This window comes from Thalassophryne amazonica, chromosome 5 (assembly GCF_902500255.1).
Source record: "Thalassophryne amazonica chromosome 5, fThaAma1.1, whole genome shotgun sequence".
NCBI classification, from domain to species: domain Eukaryota; kingdom Metazoa; phylum Chordata; class Actinopteri; order Batrachoidiformes; family Batrachoididae; genus Thalassophryne; species Thalassophryne amazonica.
In genome coordinates, this window is record NC_047107.1 from 76,922,506 (window position 1) to 76,940,922 (window position 18,417).

At 39.5% G+C, this 18,417-nt stretch overlaps 1 protein-coding gene and 1 long non-coding RNA gene across 2 annotated transcripts in view; one reads left to right on the forward strand and one right to left on the reverse strand.

Moving 5' to 3' along the window:
- The window catches only part of fbxl17 (F-box and leucine-rich repeat protein 17), a 762,124-nt gene that overhangs the window by 507,142 nt on the left and 236,565 nt on the right, over positions 1-18,417 (reverse strand). The gene's annotated exons all lie outside the window — the stretch shown is intronic.
- LOC117510737 lies at positions 48-13,555 on the forward strand. The gene is made up of 3 exons (XR_004560808.1): positions 48-58; positions 10,786-10,792; positions 13,454-13,555. It is a non-coding gene; the product is annotated as an uncharacterized LOC117510737 (long non-coding RNA).

Here is an 18,417-nt window from a genome sequence, read left to right on the forward strand (position 1 = left end):
ACATGCGGTGTGGAATGCTGTCCTGGTAAGTGAACTTGAATTCAGAGAAGAAATGTTTGTTTCTAACATAACATATAAACATATAACATCTAACATATAAATTTCTTTATTTAGTCTTACTGCACAAAATAAAACACATTTTCAAATCCCTACAAATGATCCCAACGTTTACTAAAACACAAACACATCACAACAATAAAAAACCCACACTAATTCCCAACTCTAAAAATCACATCCCCAACATTTCCGACTCCCCTTGAAAGCATCACAACCAGTACCCACGCGCGCGCACACACACACACACACACACACACACACACACACACACACACACACACACACACACACACACACACACACACACACACACACACACACACACACACACACACACACACACACACACACACACACACACACACACACACACACACACACAGTCCAGTACTGTGCTCTCTTCGGCCAGGTGAGAGGAACCTATGAAACAAAAAATAACGTCACGCAGGCAAGTTCCCGGCCTGCTGTATGGAATCCACAATTGTCCGCTTTGAGTGCGTCAAAACGTCTCCGGCCACCATGTGATGTGTGGACACATCATGACGAACCTCGCTGGTACAGCAAACCTCATCACAGAATATACAAAGACTGTGTAGATGGAAAGAACTCTGCCACTCCAGGCACAACTGCACCACTAGCCGCTCTGAATGCATCCGTCTCTCTGCTCAAGGTCGTCGGACACTCCCGTCTCCTACCCACTCTCAGCCGCGGTCACTCAGCATCTCTTCCACCTGTTTGTCCGTCAACAGTGTGGTGACCACTGCGGAGTTTGTGTCCGGGGTAAGCGTTCGCTGTGCGGCGTTGAAACTGCTCTCAGTCCAGTCCTCCATCGAGTTCTCTCCTCGACGGAGCCTCCCCTTTCAAAGCGCGCCTCTCCTCCACTTCCGCGTCCCAGCTCTTCAGTCAGTGCCAAACACTGAAATCCCACCTCACTCATGCGCTCCACCAATCACTCCACACCACACGCCCTCAAACCAGCCAATCAAAACCCACCAGCTGGTGCACGTGCAGTTCATTTCACGGTGACTCTCCTGATCCCAATCTTCCAATCACATTGTTATTACTGATAGCAGAACACAATTAACCCGGTGCAAACTCTTACATTAATGCAAATATACGATTTACATCAAACAGGAAAAGATATGCAGTGGTCCCTCGTTTATCGTGGGAGTTACGTTCTAAAAATAACCCGCGATAGGCGAAATCCGCAAAGTAGTCAGCGTTACTTGTAACAATTATTATAGATGTTTTAAGGCTGTAAAACCCCTCACTACACACTTTATACACTTTTCTCAAACAGGCATTAACATTTTCTCACTTTCTCTCCTGTGCAAACACTCTCAAAGTTCAAACCTTAGTAGAAAAATAAGTCCAGTATTATAGAATGAAACCAAAGATCAAAACCTGTTTTCAGGCCCAAACATTGTTTGAGAAATAAAAATAGAATGTTTTCCTATAAATAATTATGATGGCTTTTAAAACTAACAAATTTAATTTTAACGATCAACCTATGAGGTGGGACACATAAATTATTAATAGTGACTGACCAGTATCTCACAGTTCCTCTGACTGCGTCTCTGCATCCTGGCGCCACTCCGCTGTAGTGTCTTTTTCCACTAAGTGACACCTCGGTGCAGGTGTTTTTTTCCAAGTGAAGAACACATTTATGGGTAGTTGTTGGCGCTCTTTTTTTTCTTCTGGGCGAGAAGATTCTTATAAACAGACACACGCAGATCACAATGCGCGTGCTCTTTCTTTGCTCACTGCCTCCGGTGTTACCGTTGCGGGATGGATGCGGGACCCACAAAGAATCCAAGTCATTAAAAAGATACAAACCTCACTCAGTGGCCATGGAGCTCTGCGGCTGCGGTTACCGAGACCATGCAGCACTGTGGGTTTTTCTGCAAGAATTCTATCCTTGTGGGCTGCTGGAGCGCTCTGCATCAAAATAGCGAGCGTAGTCTCTGGACCTGTTGCCAGATTTTGGCCGCAAATCCGCACAGCAGACAGTGGGGCGGTGTGAGTGGCCCGCAGACTCGGTAAGCGCATCGGAGGCAGTGAGAGCAATCGCGGTGCCGCAACCGGCCCGCCTGATAAGGAGGCAGAACACAATGCGCTGTTAAAAAAAAAAGAAGAAGAAGAAGAAGAAGAAACATGCAAAATTGCACTAAAAAAAATCCGCAAAACTGCGAGGCCGTGAAAGGTCAACCGCGTTATAGCGAGGGACCACTGTACACATTTCCTATATTACACACACACACACACACACACACACAAGAACAAATGTAAAAAAAAAAAAAAAAAAAAAGTTTGCTCAGGTGGACACCAAAGTACACAGAGGTGACATGCAGAAAGAAATAGCATAATGTATCATTCTTTCATAAACTATAACAAAATAGATAACAGAAGTGTTCAGCCTGGACACAGGCACAAGTACTAGTTTCAGTAGCTCAATGTACTCTGCTCGCTAGCATAGTAGAAAACAGAATTAAAAAAAAAAAATCAACTAGATACACCTTAGAATTCAAAGTCTCACATTTGGACCCACCACATCACCCATCACGATCACTGCAGTCCAAAAAGATTAACACAAGGTGAGCCAGCGCTCACACTCTGAGACACTGATGTATATGGAATCTGATGTGCACAGCTCAGCGAGCAAGAGAGGACTTGTCTTTTTGAGTATGAAACCTGAAAAATGCTTCAGAAGGCTCAGTCTGAGCACAGCAGCTGGCAAGTGAAACAAGCTGGCCGGAGCATTCCCAAGATGGCTTTTGCAGAAAAAAATAAATAAATAAAAAATACAAAATGTCAGGTGGACTACCAGCAAAAAAAAAAAAAAAGGTTTGCCACCATGATCCCTAAATCATCTCTGCAAGCGAGACAAAAGAATCACACCTCCAGAATGACTGTTATAAAGGTTTGTGCTCTACGTGTGTGTGGCTATATAGCTGTGTGCATGCACACACACACAATAGCGAGAGGGGGTGAAGCACAACACACAGTAACTCTCAGCAGGTGATGAAGAAGAAAGAGTGTGGTAAAAAATAAATAAATAAAATTATATCCCAAATGAGCAAAACAGGCCAGGAGGGCATAGAGCATATTACATTAAGGCTGCGTTATGTGCATGCATGTCAAAACCATACCAGTTTGTAAAAACACTCGTCTCCAACCCCCAAACATAAGGTCCTGTTCCAAATTTCTCATTGCGATCTCCCCACCACGTTACACATCACCCCACCACCTATTCCTTCCCTTTCAACCCTTTATGGACTTTGATTTAAAAACATGAAAAGAGCAACAGCAGGGCTTTGGAGAAGCGGTGGATAGCCAAGAGAGGTCTTTTAGAGGGGATCTTTTAGAGGGGATCTGGTTTAATGGTCTCAGGGTGAAGGAGGTAAGAAAAGCTGAAAAGTGGGCTGGAACAGTAAAAATTCTGCAGTTATAAAGATAGCCTTTGTGTGTGTTTTAAAGTGCTAGAAGGTCGTAAGTGATGTAGCAGAAAAAGGCGTATTGTTTTATATGTGCATGGTTTTTCTCCGGCGGTCTGTCTGTTCTTACACATTTCTATACCGGTAGCCAAGGCAGCTCTCATCCAATATGAAGGAAATTTAGCTGGTCAGTTTCATGTATCAAATGGGTGAAAAACCCAGGATGGCATAGAAAGTGCAGTCAAAAAGAGACTGAAAAAGGTTAACTGATTACCGGAGCATCAACAATCCCTCCCATGAATCTGTCATTTCCACCTTCTACTTTGTGTGCATGCATGTCTGTTCTTTGTCAATACACAAGAACAGTTGAAAAGGGAGTTTGATTTTGTGTATTAGTGGGTGGTTTATTTTTTCATTTGTTGCCCATCATTTACTTGTTTCTGAATATAATTTAATGCAAAGTTTGCTGAGTTTGGCTCATGAAATGTGTTATATAAATAAATTACTCTGCATCTAAACATCTCTATGTCTTCAAAACTGACAAACATCAGTACCGCACTAAAAACATCAAGAATGCATTCTCCTTCACAGGATTAATGCATTCATTTCTTTCCCATTTTTTCCTCCCTTTATGCATAATTCACAATCGCAAAACACACAAATAGACAATGAGAGATTGCAGAGAATGTGTTGAGGGCTGTCATTTGTCTGTGTTTGAAATGAGAACTTACTTGTGATTATGATGAACACAAATGTACGTACAAAATGTGATTTGTTGGACACAAGCTTGGGAAAAATGCATTTTGAATGATAGTGGAAATGTTTACTTGATTAATACAGTGCTGTTTGTGCTACCTTAAACTTTTGCATATTCAAATTTATGACAGAAAATTAAATTTATATGTAATTCAGGCCTCCTGATGTGAAATTCAGAATTTGATATGGATGCACAATTCTGAACCATCTGGATGGTGGCAGAACCGTATGTAATATGTTCCTTTTTTATACAGGTTCTTGAAGAGAGATATTTCAAAGGATTTAACATGAACTTTGAATATAAAGTGACTAGTGTCTTGCCCGTGGGGAACCAAGGGCTCCAGACTGGGTAGAGTTTATAAAATAGGTAGCTGACATATGGCATATGAGTCCAGAATGATTTTAGAACCTTAGACCTTAACATTTTTTAGAAGAAGAACTCAACCCTTTAATTTCCTGTTAACTGTGTAATTTTTTAATGTAAATTTACTGTCTTAATGTATTTATAACATTTTTAGGTTCCTGTTATATACACACACTATTATTATTTGATTTTTACTTCTATTTTTGTCATTTGATTTTTAAATGGACCACAGTAGAAATAATTGTTTTTACTTTGTGTCATCCATGTATTAACGTATTTACAATTATATTATGTACTTACATTGAACTTACAAAATAGAATCACTCACCATACTCACACTTTTAATATAGTGACTTACCACCCCTTGCTGCAACAATGTGCGAGTTCATAATGTAGTGAGCAATGTCCAGTGTTTAGTGTTGTTAGCTAATATCCATAGCTTCTTCAAAAATATTTGTCTTATCAACATTCCATTTTGGTAGCATTCATCCTTGACTCAAAATACATAAGCATACCAAACAGCCAATGTCAGCTGTCCACAGATTCTTTTTGATCAAAGTTGCACGCGCAGCTACTGTAAGCAGGTGCTTTTAATTTGATGACAAAAAAAAAGACAGTGGCTGAAGACATTACAATCGCTACAGGTTTCACTAATGGTACCAACATGAGACTGAACTCACTCATGGTAAGAGCAACATGACACTTAAATAAACTGACTAAATCAATTGAACTACAAAAACACAACAAATTAATAACACTAACACTGTTAAACTAACATGAACCACAATAGTAGAGAAGATTGAATCTTCGACTGAACTGAGTTGCTTGACGCGAGGATGTTTCGCTTCTAATCGCAGACGCTTCCTCAGCTAAAATTCTTCCTCTGGTAGTCTGACTTCTGTCTTGACTCTTGTACAGAAGAATAACAGAAGCCAGCAAAAGCTGGAGTTTTAAACCTAACCAGACCCCTCCTACCGAGAGGCAGACTGCTATTGGCTAGTGACTAACAATTGCTCTAATTAGCACTTATTGTGCTCAGTTAGCACCCTCTTAATGACAGGGTAGGTCAGTGTGAGTGGGTTTTCTGTAAATCCCTGTCTGGAGCTGCGTGTTCTCTCCAATTGTAACATCACAGTCCAAGAAGGCTAAATGGTTGCTACTGGCATCCTCACGTGTGAAATTGATATTGGAGTCCACCAAGTTGATGTGCTCTGTAAAGGTCTCTACTTCCTGTTGCTAGATTTTAACTCATGTGTCATTGACATATCTGAACCAGTGACTGGGAGAGATGCCCGTGAACGATGCCAAGGCTGTCTTCTCCACTCATCAGGAGAGGCGTCAGGAGAAGCGTCAGTCACATCGTTAGGAGAGACAGCTATCCTGTCATTAGGAGGGTGCTAACTGAGCACAATAGGTGCTAATTAGAGCAATTGTTAGTCACAAGACAGAAGTCAGACTACCAGAGCAAGAATTTTAGCTGAGGAAGCTTCGGTGAATAGAAGCAAAACATCCTTGAGTCATGGAAACCACCTGGACAACTGAGAGCCTTCACAGAAACATGAACCACAATGATAACATTTAAAACTTCAAAACACCAAACTCCCATGGTGCACTGCAGCACAAAGTCCATTGTTTACTGGTTAGCTAGTATTGCTAATTTCTTCAAAAATATTAGTCCTATCAACTTTCCATTTTCACAGCGTTAATCCTTGACCCAAAATACATAAGCATACCAAACGGCAAATGTCAGCTCTCCCTGGTTTTTGCATGATCGAAGCTATGCACACACGCACACAGAGTCCACTTGGCTAATATAATATAGATGTAGCAGAAAACAGTGGCAAGCTGAAAAGTTAAAATGGAAACAGGGTGAGACTGGTTCCATTCATACATCTGCTCCTTCAAAGTTTAAATTTGAGTGAAAAACTTAATCAACGAAAGATTTTTACAGTTTTATATGTTTCAAAAGCTCATGGATGTGTTAACTAAAGATTGTGAAGACAAATGAGTCTGGTGCATAAAAAGTACACTGGTTCAGTTTAATCATTTCCATGACTACTATGTATCATTGTGAAAATTACTTTGAGTTATGCCTGTAAGAAAAGGTATTTACACACATGTTTTGAGACACCAGAAGATGAGAAAAGAAGAAAAAGAAAAAGATGAATGACCACCTCAGTCTGTGTGTCCAGCAACATGGCCTGTCATGATTCGTTGTGCCTTGGTCCAGAAGGTTGTAGGAGGCATATGCAGACTCACAGACAAGTGTAGGATTAACAAAAGGGCTTTATCTGGTAAGCTGGCAACAGGTCGGTACACAGGATATCAGTCAACGGAGCAGTGGTAACAGGCAGGTAACAAGCTGAGCCGAAGTCCAAAAAACAAACAAGGTTCAAAATACACAGCGTCAAGGAGTACACAGGGCTGAGGCAGAAGCAAAGTCAAAAAACGAGCAGAGTTCATGGATTACATGAGGCCGAGATCGGTTAACACAAGCAAGATCAGAAATATGGCGTGAGGCTGGAAAGTGAAAAAATTCAACAATCTGGTGAGCGACTGTTAGACTGGTGAGGGCTTAAATACTAGTGGAACAATCAGGGTGTGAAATGAGGAACAGGTGTACAGAAGGGGTGTGAATGACATACACAAAAGCAGGTGCAAGATAGTTAAGTGACACAAAAAAAGCAAAGCAAGTGCCAAAAGGAAGATGAGACCCAAAGACCAACAATTAAATGTGAATAAAACAAAAAGGGGAAAGCTAGGCAACAAGGTGACAAACCCCAAAAGAAGACAACAAGAAAAATAAAACATTATAACCAAAATTAGAACGGAACAGACTATGGCTGAAGTATAAATGTAAATACAATAAATGATAATATGGCAACACAAACTATTGACTGAAAAGAAAACAAATGATTAACAGAAAACAAAACCAGGGACTACAGAATACAGGAAATGCAATGAATGACTAAACCACAAATAAATGATAAACAGAGAATTAAACCAGTAACAAAATCATTACACAAAGAAAAGAAACTAAAAAAGAACCAAACCAAGACTTAAATTACAACGTATAATCATACGAACAGTAAAACCATGAAATCCTCAGCAAAAGCCTAGACATGAATGAGGGGTAAACCCAGACATGAACCCTGGGCCAGGGCAGAACCTGACATGGCCAAGCTGATCAGAACTGTGCCAAAATGTTTGTTGATCTCACAAATGGTAAATGGACTGCATGTATATATCACTTTTCCATCTGCATCAGACACTCAAAGCGCTTTACAATTTTGCCTCACATTCACCCATTCACACAAACACACTCACATACCGATGTCAGTGTGCTGCTATGCATGGTGCTCACTACACACCGGGAGCAACTGGGGATTAAGGATCTTGCCCAAGGTCCTTAATCCCCAGATTTTCCAGTCAGACTGGGGTTTGAAGAGAGGATCCTCTGGTCTCAAGCCCAACGCTTAACCACCAGACCATCACCTCACAATTAACTCATTGAGTGCCAGCCATTTTCAAAGTTCAGAACATCCCAGTGCCAGGATTTTTTCAGCATTTGAGTGTTTTTTCAAGACCCATAGAAAATTGAGTTCTATGTCCATGTCAACAACAAACATACCACAAGAAAAGAAAAGAGAAGAAAAGAAATTGGCTCGAAGACGCGTCTTTGGCGCGGAGCGTTACTATCGGAAAAGACGCGTTTTAGAGTCAATGGCATCAAGTGAGTTAATGGATATTTGCCAATAATTTTAATTATTTTGTCTGTTATTTTTCCATGGCATATTTTTAAAAAAAATCTTCTTTTTTTTTAACTGTCACTAATGTGTGTTCTGTATTATCAGTGTTGACGGTACTGTGTGGTCCATATGACGGTGTATGATCACACAGGTAATGACTACAACACCGGTGTAAAGTCAACCCCTAACTGGAAGATGTCCTGCAAGAAAAGGCAACAGAAAGGGATAACTTTATGGCACTGTATATATTCGTTAAAAACTCTAGGTTAATAGGAAGAATGTATCTTTTTGTAAAGTATGTACGAGGTCTCTTAGTTAATAAACCGACCCTTTTATTTTTTTTTTTAACTATATGGATTTGAATGACATGCGATTACACCAATCATGCTTGAACCCTCGTGCGCATGCTTGAGTTTTTTCACGCGTGTCGGTGACGTCATTTCCCTGTGGGCAGGCCTTGAGTGAGATGTGGTCCCGCCCTCTTGGCTGAATTCATTTGTTTCACACGCTGCTCGAGACGGCGCGCGTTGCTTTATCAAAAATTTTTCTGGACCTGTGAGGAATATCCGAGTGGACACTGTTCGAGAAATTAAGCTGGTTTTCTGTGAAAAGTTTAACGGCTGATGAGAGATTATGGGGTGTTTCTGTCGGTGTAAGGACTTCCCACGGAGCGGGACGTCCTGCAGCGCTTCCAGGCGCTGTCGTCGGCCTGTTTCGAGCTGAAAACATCCTAATTTAAGGCTTAATTCACCCAGGACATCGTGAGAGAACAGAGAAGATTCAGAAGAGGCCGGCATGAGGAATTTATGCGGACATTCCACTGTTTAAGGACATTTTTTTAATGAAAGACGTACGCGCAAATTCGCCGAGTCATTTCCGTGACGACTCGGCAAATCTGTGTGCGCCGCGACAGGAAAAACACCTCCGTGTTGAAAACCATTTGTAGAATTCAGGCGGCTTTTAATGGCTTTCAACAAGAGAGTAACTGAGAAATTGTTTAACAGCTTGGGCATGTTCCAACTTGCCCGTTAAGATTTCCAACGGAGGTGTTTCTCCTGCCGCGACCCCCCGCGGTCGGGTCCAGCCCGACATGCGACTCTGCCCGCACATTCTTTCATTACAAAATGACCGTTAACAATGGAATGTCCGAATAAACTCCTCATGCCGACTTCTTCTGAAAGTTCTCTGTTCTCTGACGACTTACTGCGTCAACAGAGCCTGAAATGTGGAAGTTTTCAACTTGAAACGGCGAGACGCTGCCGCCTCGAAGCGCAGATCGCCGTCAGGCGCCGTGGACCGTCCTTAAAGCGACACTACCAGACCAAAATCTCTCATCAGCCGTTAAAATTTTTACCGAAAACCAGCTGAATTTATTGAATGGTGTCCACTCAGTTGTGCCTTACAGTTTTGAAAAAATTTTTATCAAACAAAGCAACAGTCTCTGAGCCATTCCTAAACAATGAAAAAAATCGACGAGCGGGTGGACGACTCCTCACTCAAAGACTGCCCACAGGCGAATGACGTAACCGACAGGCGTGAAAAAACTCTCGCATGCCCACGAGGGTTCAAGCATGTCTGATGTAATCACACGTGATTCAAATCCATATGGTTTTTGAAAAAAATAATAAGGTCGGATACTTTTCTAATAGACCTCATATTATTGTTTGCTAAATGCCTATGCACACTCCTGTACAGGAAATGTGGTATGCACCTGATGTCATTTACAGTCCTGACAAAAGGTTTTGGCTCCATCCACAGACATACGTTCTATTTTTAATTGAAAAACTGTTGAAAACTGCTGGACCTTGGTAGAATTGTGCATTCTTCAAGGAACATCTTAGCTGTCTTTTTTTCCTCTCTGCAGTAAAAACACATTAGAAATAAATATAAAAACTGGCATCATAATTACACACAAATCCAAAAAGCATACATGTTATTAAAGTTGATTAAACACCCACCCAAAATTAAATAATTCTGTATCTTACCAGTGACAATGTAACTGGTGTGCTCTCGTAGTGGAATCAAAGTTTATGTTGAAATGTGCTCTTATTTTAAAAGACTCACACAAGAAAACAGGAAGTGTTCCAGGACAATGGCAATCTGAAGGTTAAGACGGAATTCTGCAGTGACAGTTTTTCTGCTACTGACGTGAAAAAGCACCTCACCTCCAAATGAACTGTGAGATGACCACTGAGGGTTAAAGCAGAAGGGGGCACACCTGGGATGGCTGGTGTCCTAGGCCTAAATCAATGAAACACGAAGGAAGGAGAATATCCACCTGATCACCCCAATGAAGCATTTACCCCTCTCCCACTGAAGACACCAGGCAATTACTCAAGAGATTGTGCCATCAAGTCCTATAAGCTCTAACATTGACTGGACATCCACTGGCAACCTACGAACAAGGACAGGACAAAACAACCAGTGGGAAAGTTCTCTGTGTGATGTCCACTCAAGGTTTTGAGCATGTACACAACTTTCTGACAGACTTGAATGACATCAGCTGACAAGGAAAACATTTAATGAATGAAAAAAGGATTTGTACAGGACAAAAATGGACACCAGCGGGTGAATTATTTGTGAACAATTATTTGTGATGGTTTTTTTTTTTTTTATATATTTGTGAAGAAGTAAGACATTTTATTGAAATGGGTGTTCCAACAAACGTGCATCAGCCAACTCCCTCCTCAGGCAGAATTTCATGTGGAATGCCCAGGTCCAACCCATAAACACAGTGGATGTGTTTCACATACATACACATATACATATATATACATATATATATACACATACATACACATATATATATACATATACATACACATATATATATACATATACATACACATATATATATACATATACATACACATATATATATACATATACATATACATATATACACATATATATACATATACATACACATATATATACACATATACATACACATATACATATATATACACATATACACACATATATATACACATATACACACATATATACACATATACATACATACATATACACATATACATACATATACATACACATATATATATACATATACATATATATATACATATACATACATATACACATATACATACACATATACATACACATATATATATACATATACATACACATATACATACACATATATATATACACATATACATACACATATATATATACATATACATACACATATACATACACATATACATACACATATACATATACATACACATATACATATACATACACATATACATATACATACACATATACATATACATACACATATACATATATATATATATATATATATACACACACATATATATTAGGGGTGTAACAATACACAAAAATCACAGTTCGGTACGTACCTCGGTTCTGAGGTCACGGATTCGGTGAACATGGAAACAAAATGCAAAACCTAAATTTGCTAGTTGGTTAAACCAACAATTTATTGTAACATTATACAAACAGGAAAATAAAATAATTGCAAAGTGCTGCCTGGTAATAAGTTAAATAAAATGTTCTCAAATCAACTACAAATGCATTAAATATTATAAAAAATACATTCCTAGTAAACAGGTTTTAACAAAATCTTTCCACAAGTAAAGAGCAGCACAATGGTTCCAGCATGAAGCCCTGTTCAGTTTGTTCAACCTTCATATTTTTTGGCAGAAAAATTAACTTGTCCAAAACTTTCACACTCTATAAGGGATTTTTTAAGAGAATTAATGTCAAAGAATCCTTTTACTTTTGTTCAATTTATTTTATTTTCTATCTCTTTCTATTAACTGTTCATTTAATGTTTGTTAATATATCTTTTTTTATAACAAAATATTTGATTTTTAAACATGAACAAGAACAAACAGAAATGTCAACAACACTGAGCAGACTATGTAGGAAGTTGATATATCTTTTTAAATAAAGTTTTGAAAACAAAAACATTGTAGGAGAGGCAAAAAAGTGAGTAAAACCACCTTAAAAATATTTAGAACCACAAATAAATTTGATTCTTGGTTTGTTTGTTTATTTATTTTGCCATTAAAATTGGCCATCACTTATTAAAATAAAATAACTTCTCAAGACCAGGACTTCTCAAAGTCTGGGGAGTATTTAATCACAGCGCAGCAAACGAGGTCAGTAGGCTGAGCGATTCCGAGTGAGGAGGATTGTAGATATCTCTCCGCTCAGTGCTTTCAGGCTGCTGCTGGCAGCGGAGGAGGAGGAGACCCGCTTCCGCTCGGTGACAACAGAGACGTTCACTTTCAGTCGCCAAACATCAGAAAAGTCTCCAGTAGGGTGTCCCAAAAAATGCCAACTTTAAAAAATTTCGAGTCTCACCCACCAAAAAGTTTCCTTTTGGTGAGTCATTCTCACATGTAAAATTGTTTGCCAATCAGAAATTATTTAGAGGTGGCTCAAAGTCACCAAACACTGAAAATCTACCTGCGACAATCGGCATTGGTGCAATATTTATCTCTGCCACTGTTAGAACAATTAGATCACTACTTTTCATTTGTGTACAATTTCCTTTGGTAATTTAGAAATTAGCAGCAGATTTGGTGCCTGATGTTTACTGCAGTGAATATACAATTCCAAACTTGGCTGGTTTTGCCAGTTTTTTGCAGATCTGAAACCTGGAAGACTGGGAAGTGAAAGAAAACTATAGCACTGTATGGACACTCACCAGTTTTGGTCTCTCTAAACACTACAAACATTGATATATTCCATATGAAAGCATCACAGTAACATATTACATACCTTTAACCAGCAGCTGATTTTCAGTATTCATATAAGTATTTTCATTGCACTAATTATACAGAAATGATAAAAACGGCCCTAACAGAGTGTTTTGTTTTTCAACATTTATGATTAATCTGTAAGCACTTGCAGAATGCAGACAGTTATCAACAAAGTACCAAAAAATATTAAACAAAGCCATAAAGGCGAAATAAAAAGTAAGTAAACACAGTATTGTAAATATAACATGTAAATAAACTGTCTAACTGACCAATATCATAGGCTGACTATGAAGCCCAGCTTCTGCACAAATTGGGTTTGGAGCCAAGTTTGGACCTGTATAGTCACTGCAGTAAACATCTAGCACCCAATCTGCTGCTATAATTTCTAAATTACCAAAATAAACTGTACACATCTGAAAAGTAGTGATCTAATAGTTCTAAAAGTGGCAAAGATATGACATTCCAATTACTGAACCGATGTCGATTTTCGCGGTTAGATTTTCAATGTTTGGTGACCTTGAGCCTCCTCTAAATAATTTCTGATTGGCAAACAATTTTACATGTGAGAATGATTCACCAAAAGGAAACTTTTTGGTGGGTGAGACTCGAAATTTTTTAAAGTTGGCATTTTTTGGGACACCCTAGTCTCCAGTAATGCCGGGAAAAGTTGTTAGATTTGTCGCTCGTCACTTCTGAGAAAATAAGTCATCAAGAGGGTTTGTAAAGTCGCCAGATTTAGCGAGAACGTCAATAAATTGGCAACACTGAACGTAAACACACACAACGCGAACTCACCCATGCACAGCCCTGGAAACGGAAAGTTGATAGGACTAATATTTTCAGAGAAATTAGGGATACTACCTAACAACAGTGAACAATGGACACTGATAAATAAATTCTGGACTCACATGCGTATGGGTGAGTGGAGTGGGGCGAGGGTGGGGAGGAAGTACAAGATATGACTGACTGACAGTCAGTCAGACAGACAGATAGAGTTAAGGCAAACTCAAAGTAACAAAAAAGATGCTCAAAGTCAGCACATATCCTCAAACAAATCCTCAGTCAAAGACCACTCAATATCTTTATGAAAACTCCTTGCTAGCAAATTACTCTGCAATTTCACAGCTTTTCAATATTACCTATAAACACGGGTACTAACTGCAGGCCTGTAAGGTGCAAATTGAAGTTTCATCAAAGTTTTGTTTTATTTTTTCTAAGGTAATCATTTTCTCAATAAATACTCTCTTAGGGGTGATACTGCAGCTTTGAACACGAACACACACACAGCTTTGTCTCTTTTTAAAGAGCTCAGATGGGTTGTACTGACGCTGAGGACTGGTGATCCTGCAGAAATTTAAATGAATACTTATCGACTGTAATATCCGATGCCTGGAGACAAAAGCAACACAGAAAGTCGTAAAATTTAACTACAGCTAGGGAGGGTCTCTTTACTGTGCTGTCTCTGTGCTGATGAGCAGAAACTGTGCACTAAGTGCAGGGTGATTCGCTTAGGGCTGTGCAAGGGTATTGATCACAACATCATCACTAAAATGAAGAACTAACACTTTACCAAAGCTGACTCACATTTCCATCTGCATGGCAACACAGATGCGCACACATGCTTTTTAACAAAAATACAAAACACTCGCAGGAATATGGGTACAAAGTTGGATGCCACATGTGCACGTTCTGCTTATACAGCCAAATCGAGGCAGATGTGAAACTCCTGGTCTCAGCTATCCAGTCTGATACTTCCTTTGGCAAAACTGAAGACGTTGGATATTCATGAAACATGATGTGACAGAAGCACAGAACAGGTTGGGGACAGAGAAGATGGGCATAAAGATAAGAGGAGGAAGGGGGATAAGATAAGAGGGGGAATAATGGGGAAAGAGCTATGCAACCTGCTAATATTAATATAATGCAGCTTGCAGCCTTCAGTGTATTGTTTAGGCAAGCCAAGCTGCTTCTCTCATTTCTGTAAATCATCTCTGAATATGGGTGTGAGAAGCATGCCATAAAAGAGACAGACAACGATGGAAAGGTGGCATGACACACCAAACAACTACTTTATGTGTGCACGCATGCGTATGGGTGGGTGGAGTGGGGCGAGGGTGGGGAGGGAGTACAAGATATGAGAGCAATCTGATCTTATTAGAGGCCTGACGGGATGAAAAGCCGTGATGAGTGCTCTGAATCACCACCATCTAATCAATCAGTCTAATTAACCAAGCTTTATGAACACTGCCAAGCCGAGAAAGAAACAACCGACACAGAGATTAATAATGATGACTGAATAGAATGCAACATTCTATTAACAATTCATCTTCAAGCCTAGCCGGTGGATTTGCATAAGAAGTCACAGACAGTTGCAGAAAGTGCTTTGAAACTCATGGAAACTATTTTGTGTCGTCAAAGTAAATTAAATAATACTGTGAATTCACCCCCAATGAGGTTCGAAGTTCGGCTCAATATGTTACTATAACATAATTGTGCTTCATTGTGTTCAGCATTGGAAGAGTTTCTGAACCACTTGGGGGCAGTCCCGATGCTACCACTTCACCCTTGCCCTCTGTTCCAACCTAGGGTAGGATACCCCCCAAGCGGTAAGTGTCGATGGACTTAGATGAAGCCCACCAAAAGATAAGAAAGTTGCAGTTCCTTGACTGGCTGTTTGAGGCTGGCTCCAAAAAAGTGCACATTTCCATTCAAATCTGTGTTAAAATGTCCAACCATAGAGCAAAAATAAACATGTTTACAGCCTGGTACAAAAAAACAATTTTGGTCTCTGTAAATTATTTCCTAATCCATGACAACTGTAGAGGGGCTGAATTTCTCCTAGGTCCTTAGTTTAAGACATTTTAAGTTATAAAATATATAATAAACTTATGTATAAGTAGGGTTATGGTTGCTTGAGCGACAGCAGCTGAGTCCAATATCTCCACCTCTTGTGACATTGGTAACTAACTGTCTGCTGGCAGCAGCTGGTCACTGTTGTGAAAGACTGTGCATCATTTGGAGATTTTTATTACAAACACCTGTTAATGGACTGCATTTATATAGCGCTTTTCCATCTGTATCAGACGCTCAAAGCGCTTTACAAATAATGCCTCACATTCACCCCGATGTGAGGGTGCTGCCATACAAGGTACTCACACCGGGAGCAATAGGGGATTAAATACCTGTAATAATATGTCTTATGTGGTGGAATGTCCGAATGGATGATATCTAAGACGTTCGTCCTGCAATATTCATACTGAGTGTCCCTTTTTTTATGAAACTGCACTACAGACAGCACAGGTGTGATTGGCAAAGAACAAAAAAGCAGGAAAATATACGGAGCACCTCCCGTGATGCGGCGACATCCCCCCCCGGCACACACACACACACACACACACACACACACACACACACAGAGAGAGAGAGAGAGAGAGAGAGCAATATTACTTAAATAGATTTAATAAAATACAGTGGAAGCTGTGCTAAACATTGCACACTGAAGTGACTGTGTCAGCTATCAATAGTATTGGGACAGGTTCATCCAGGAGTTGGCAAGACCTCATTTCCGACATTCTTTAGGCAATTAGGGATGTGGCAAGGAAAGGGCTTGAGATAACATTGATGTGGGTTCCAGCGCATATAAGTATACCAACAAATGAGAGGGTGGAGAGGTTAGTCAAAAAAGCTGTGGCAATAATTATAATAATAAACACAAACAGACATCAGTATCAATCTTTCCAAAGCAGATGGCAAGAGTATTGTCAGGAGGGAAATTAACTTACATTGGCAACCATGTTGGGAACAGGAGACTAAGGGTAAGCATTTATTGAAATTCTTGACTGGATACCATGTTTCCCAACCCACACAGACATCTGCAACGGACTACAAAAAACTAGTCAAAATGGCTTTCAGCACTGAGCTTGAAATGTTACACATAAAGCAATGTCATGACAAGAAGAAGAAAGAAAAAAAAAAAGCAGAATGTAAGATGACAACTTCACAACATCACTTGCTCAGTTTGCAATATTTTGTGTGCTCTGCAAACACAACCACCAACTCACAGCAAAAATCAAATAACTGCACAAGATAGTTCTTGATAATGTAAGCCTAACTTGTAATTTAGTTGGGAACTGTTGGTGTAAAGGTTCTTCTGATATGCAAGCTTGGCTGACATTTGCTGAGCTGTATCTATATGTTAATAGCCAAGTGGCCTCTGTATGCGTGTATGCATTTGGCTGTATGGCTTCGAAAACTGGAGAAACTGGGGAGAGCTTACATTTGCTGTTTGGTATGCTTATGTATTTTGGGTCAAGGATGAATGCTGTCAAAGCAAAACATTGACAGAACTAATATTTTTGGAGAAAATACAGATAAGGTCAAGGATGAATTCCGCAAAAAACGGAAAGTTGATAGGACTAATATTTTCAGAGAATGTAGGGATATTACGTAACAACAGTGAACAATGGACCCTAATAAATAAATTCAGGACTCACACGCTATTCCAGCAGGACGTTTGCTGAGCTGTATCTATATATTAAAAGCCAAGTGACCTCTGTGTATGTGTATGCATCTGTATGACTTCAATCATGGACAAACTGGAGAGAGCTGACATTTGCCATTTGGTATGCTTATGTATTTTAAGAACCTGAAATTTTCTCTTTTGTATGCTAACATTTGCCATATGGTATGCTTATGTATTTTGAGCCAAGGATGCATGCCACCAAAACGGAACATTGATAGGACTAATATATTTGGCTGAACTACAGATATGAACAAACAACACTGAACAATGTACAATGATAATTACATTCTGGACTAGCAAGCCATTCCAGCAAGGGGCAGTAAATCATCTTTATTAAAAGCGAAGTGGCATCTGTGTATGTGTGTGATTTTATTTAGTAAGTTCAATGTAAGTACATAATATAATTGTAAATACATTAACAACACAAAGATTATACAAGAAAGTTACCACTGTCGCCTGTGTGCTTGCTCTGGGGATTGGTAAGGTTAGACCTTACTTTTGTGAAGAGCCTTGAGTCAACTTTGTTGTGATTTGGTGCTATATAAATGAAAATAAATTGAAAACTGAAATTGTAAGAGAAAACACTTATTTCCATTGTGGTCCATTTAAAAATCAAATGCCAATGTTCCCCAGGCTGAAACAAATCCCTCTGGAGGAAAAACAGTCGGGTAATTTGACCTTAAGGCTTGATAAGCCTGCAATATTATGGTTACAGCAGTGGAAAACACTTTTTAACAGTTCCACTTGCACAACCAAATCCCAATTATGA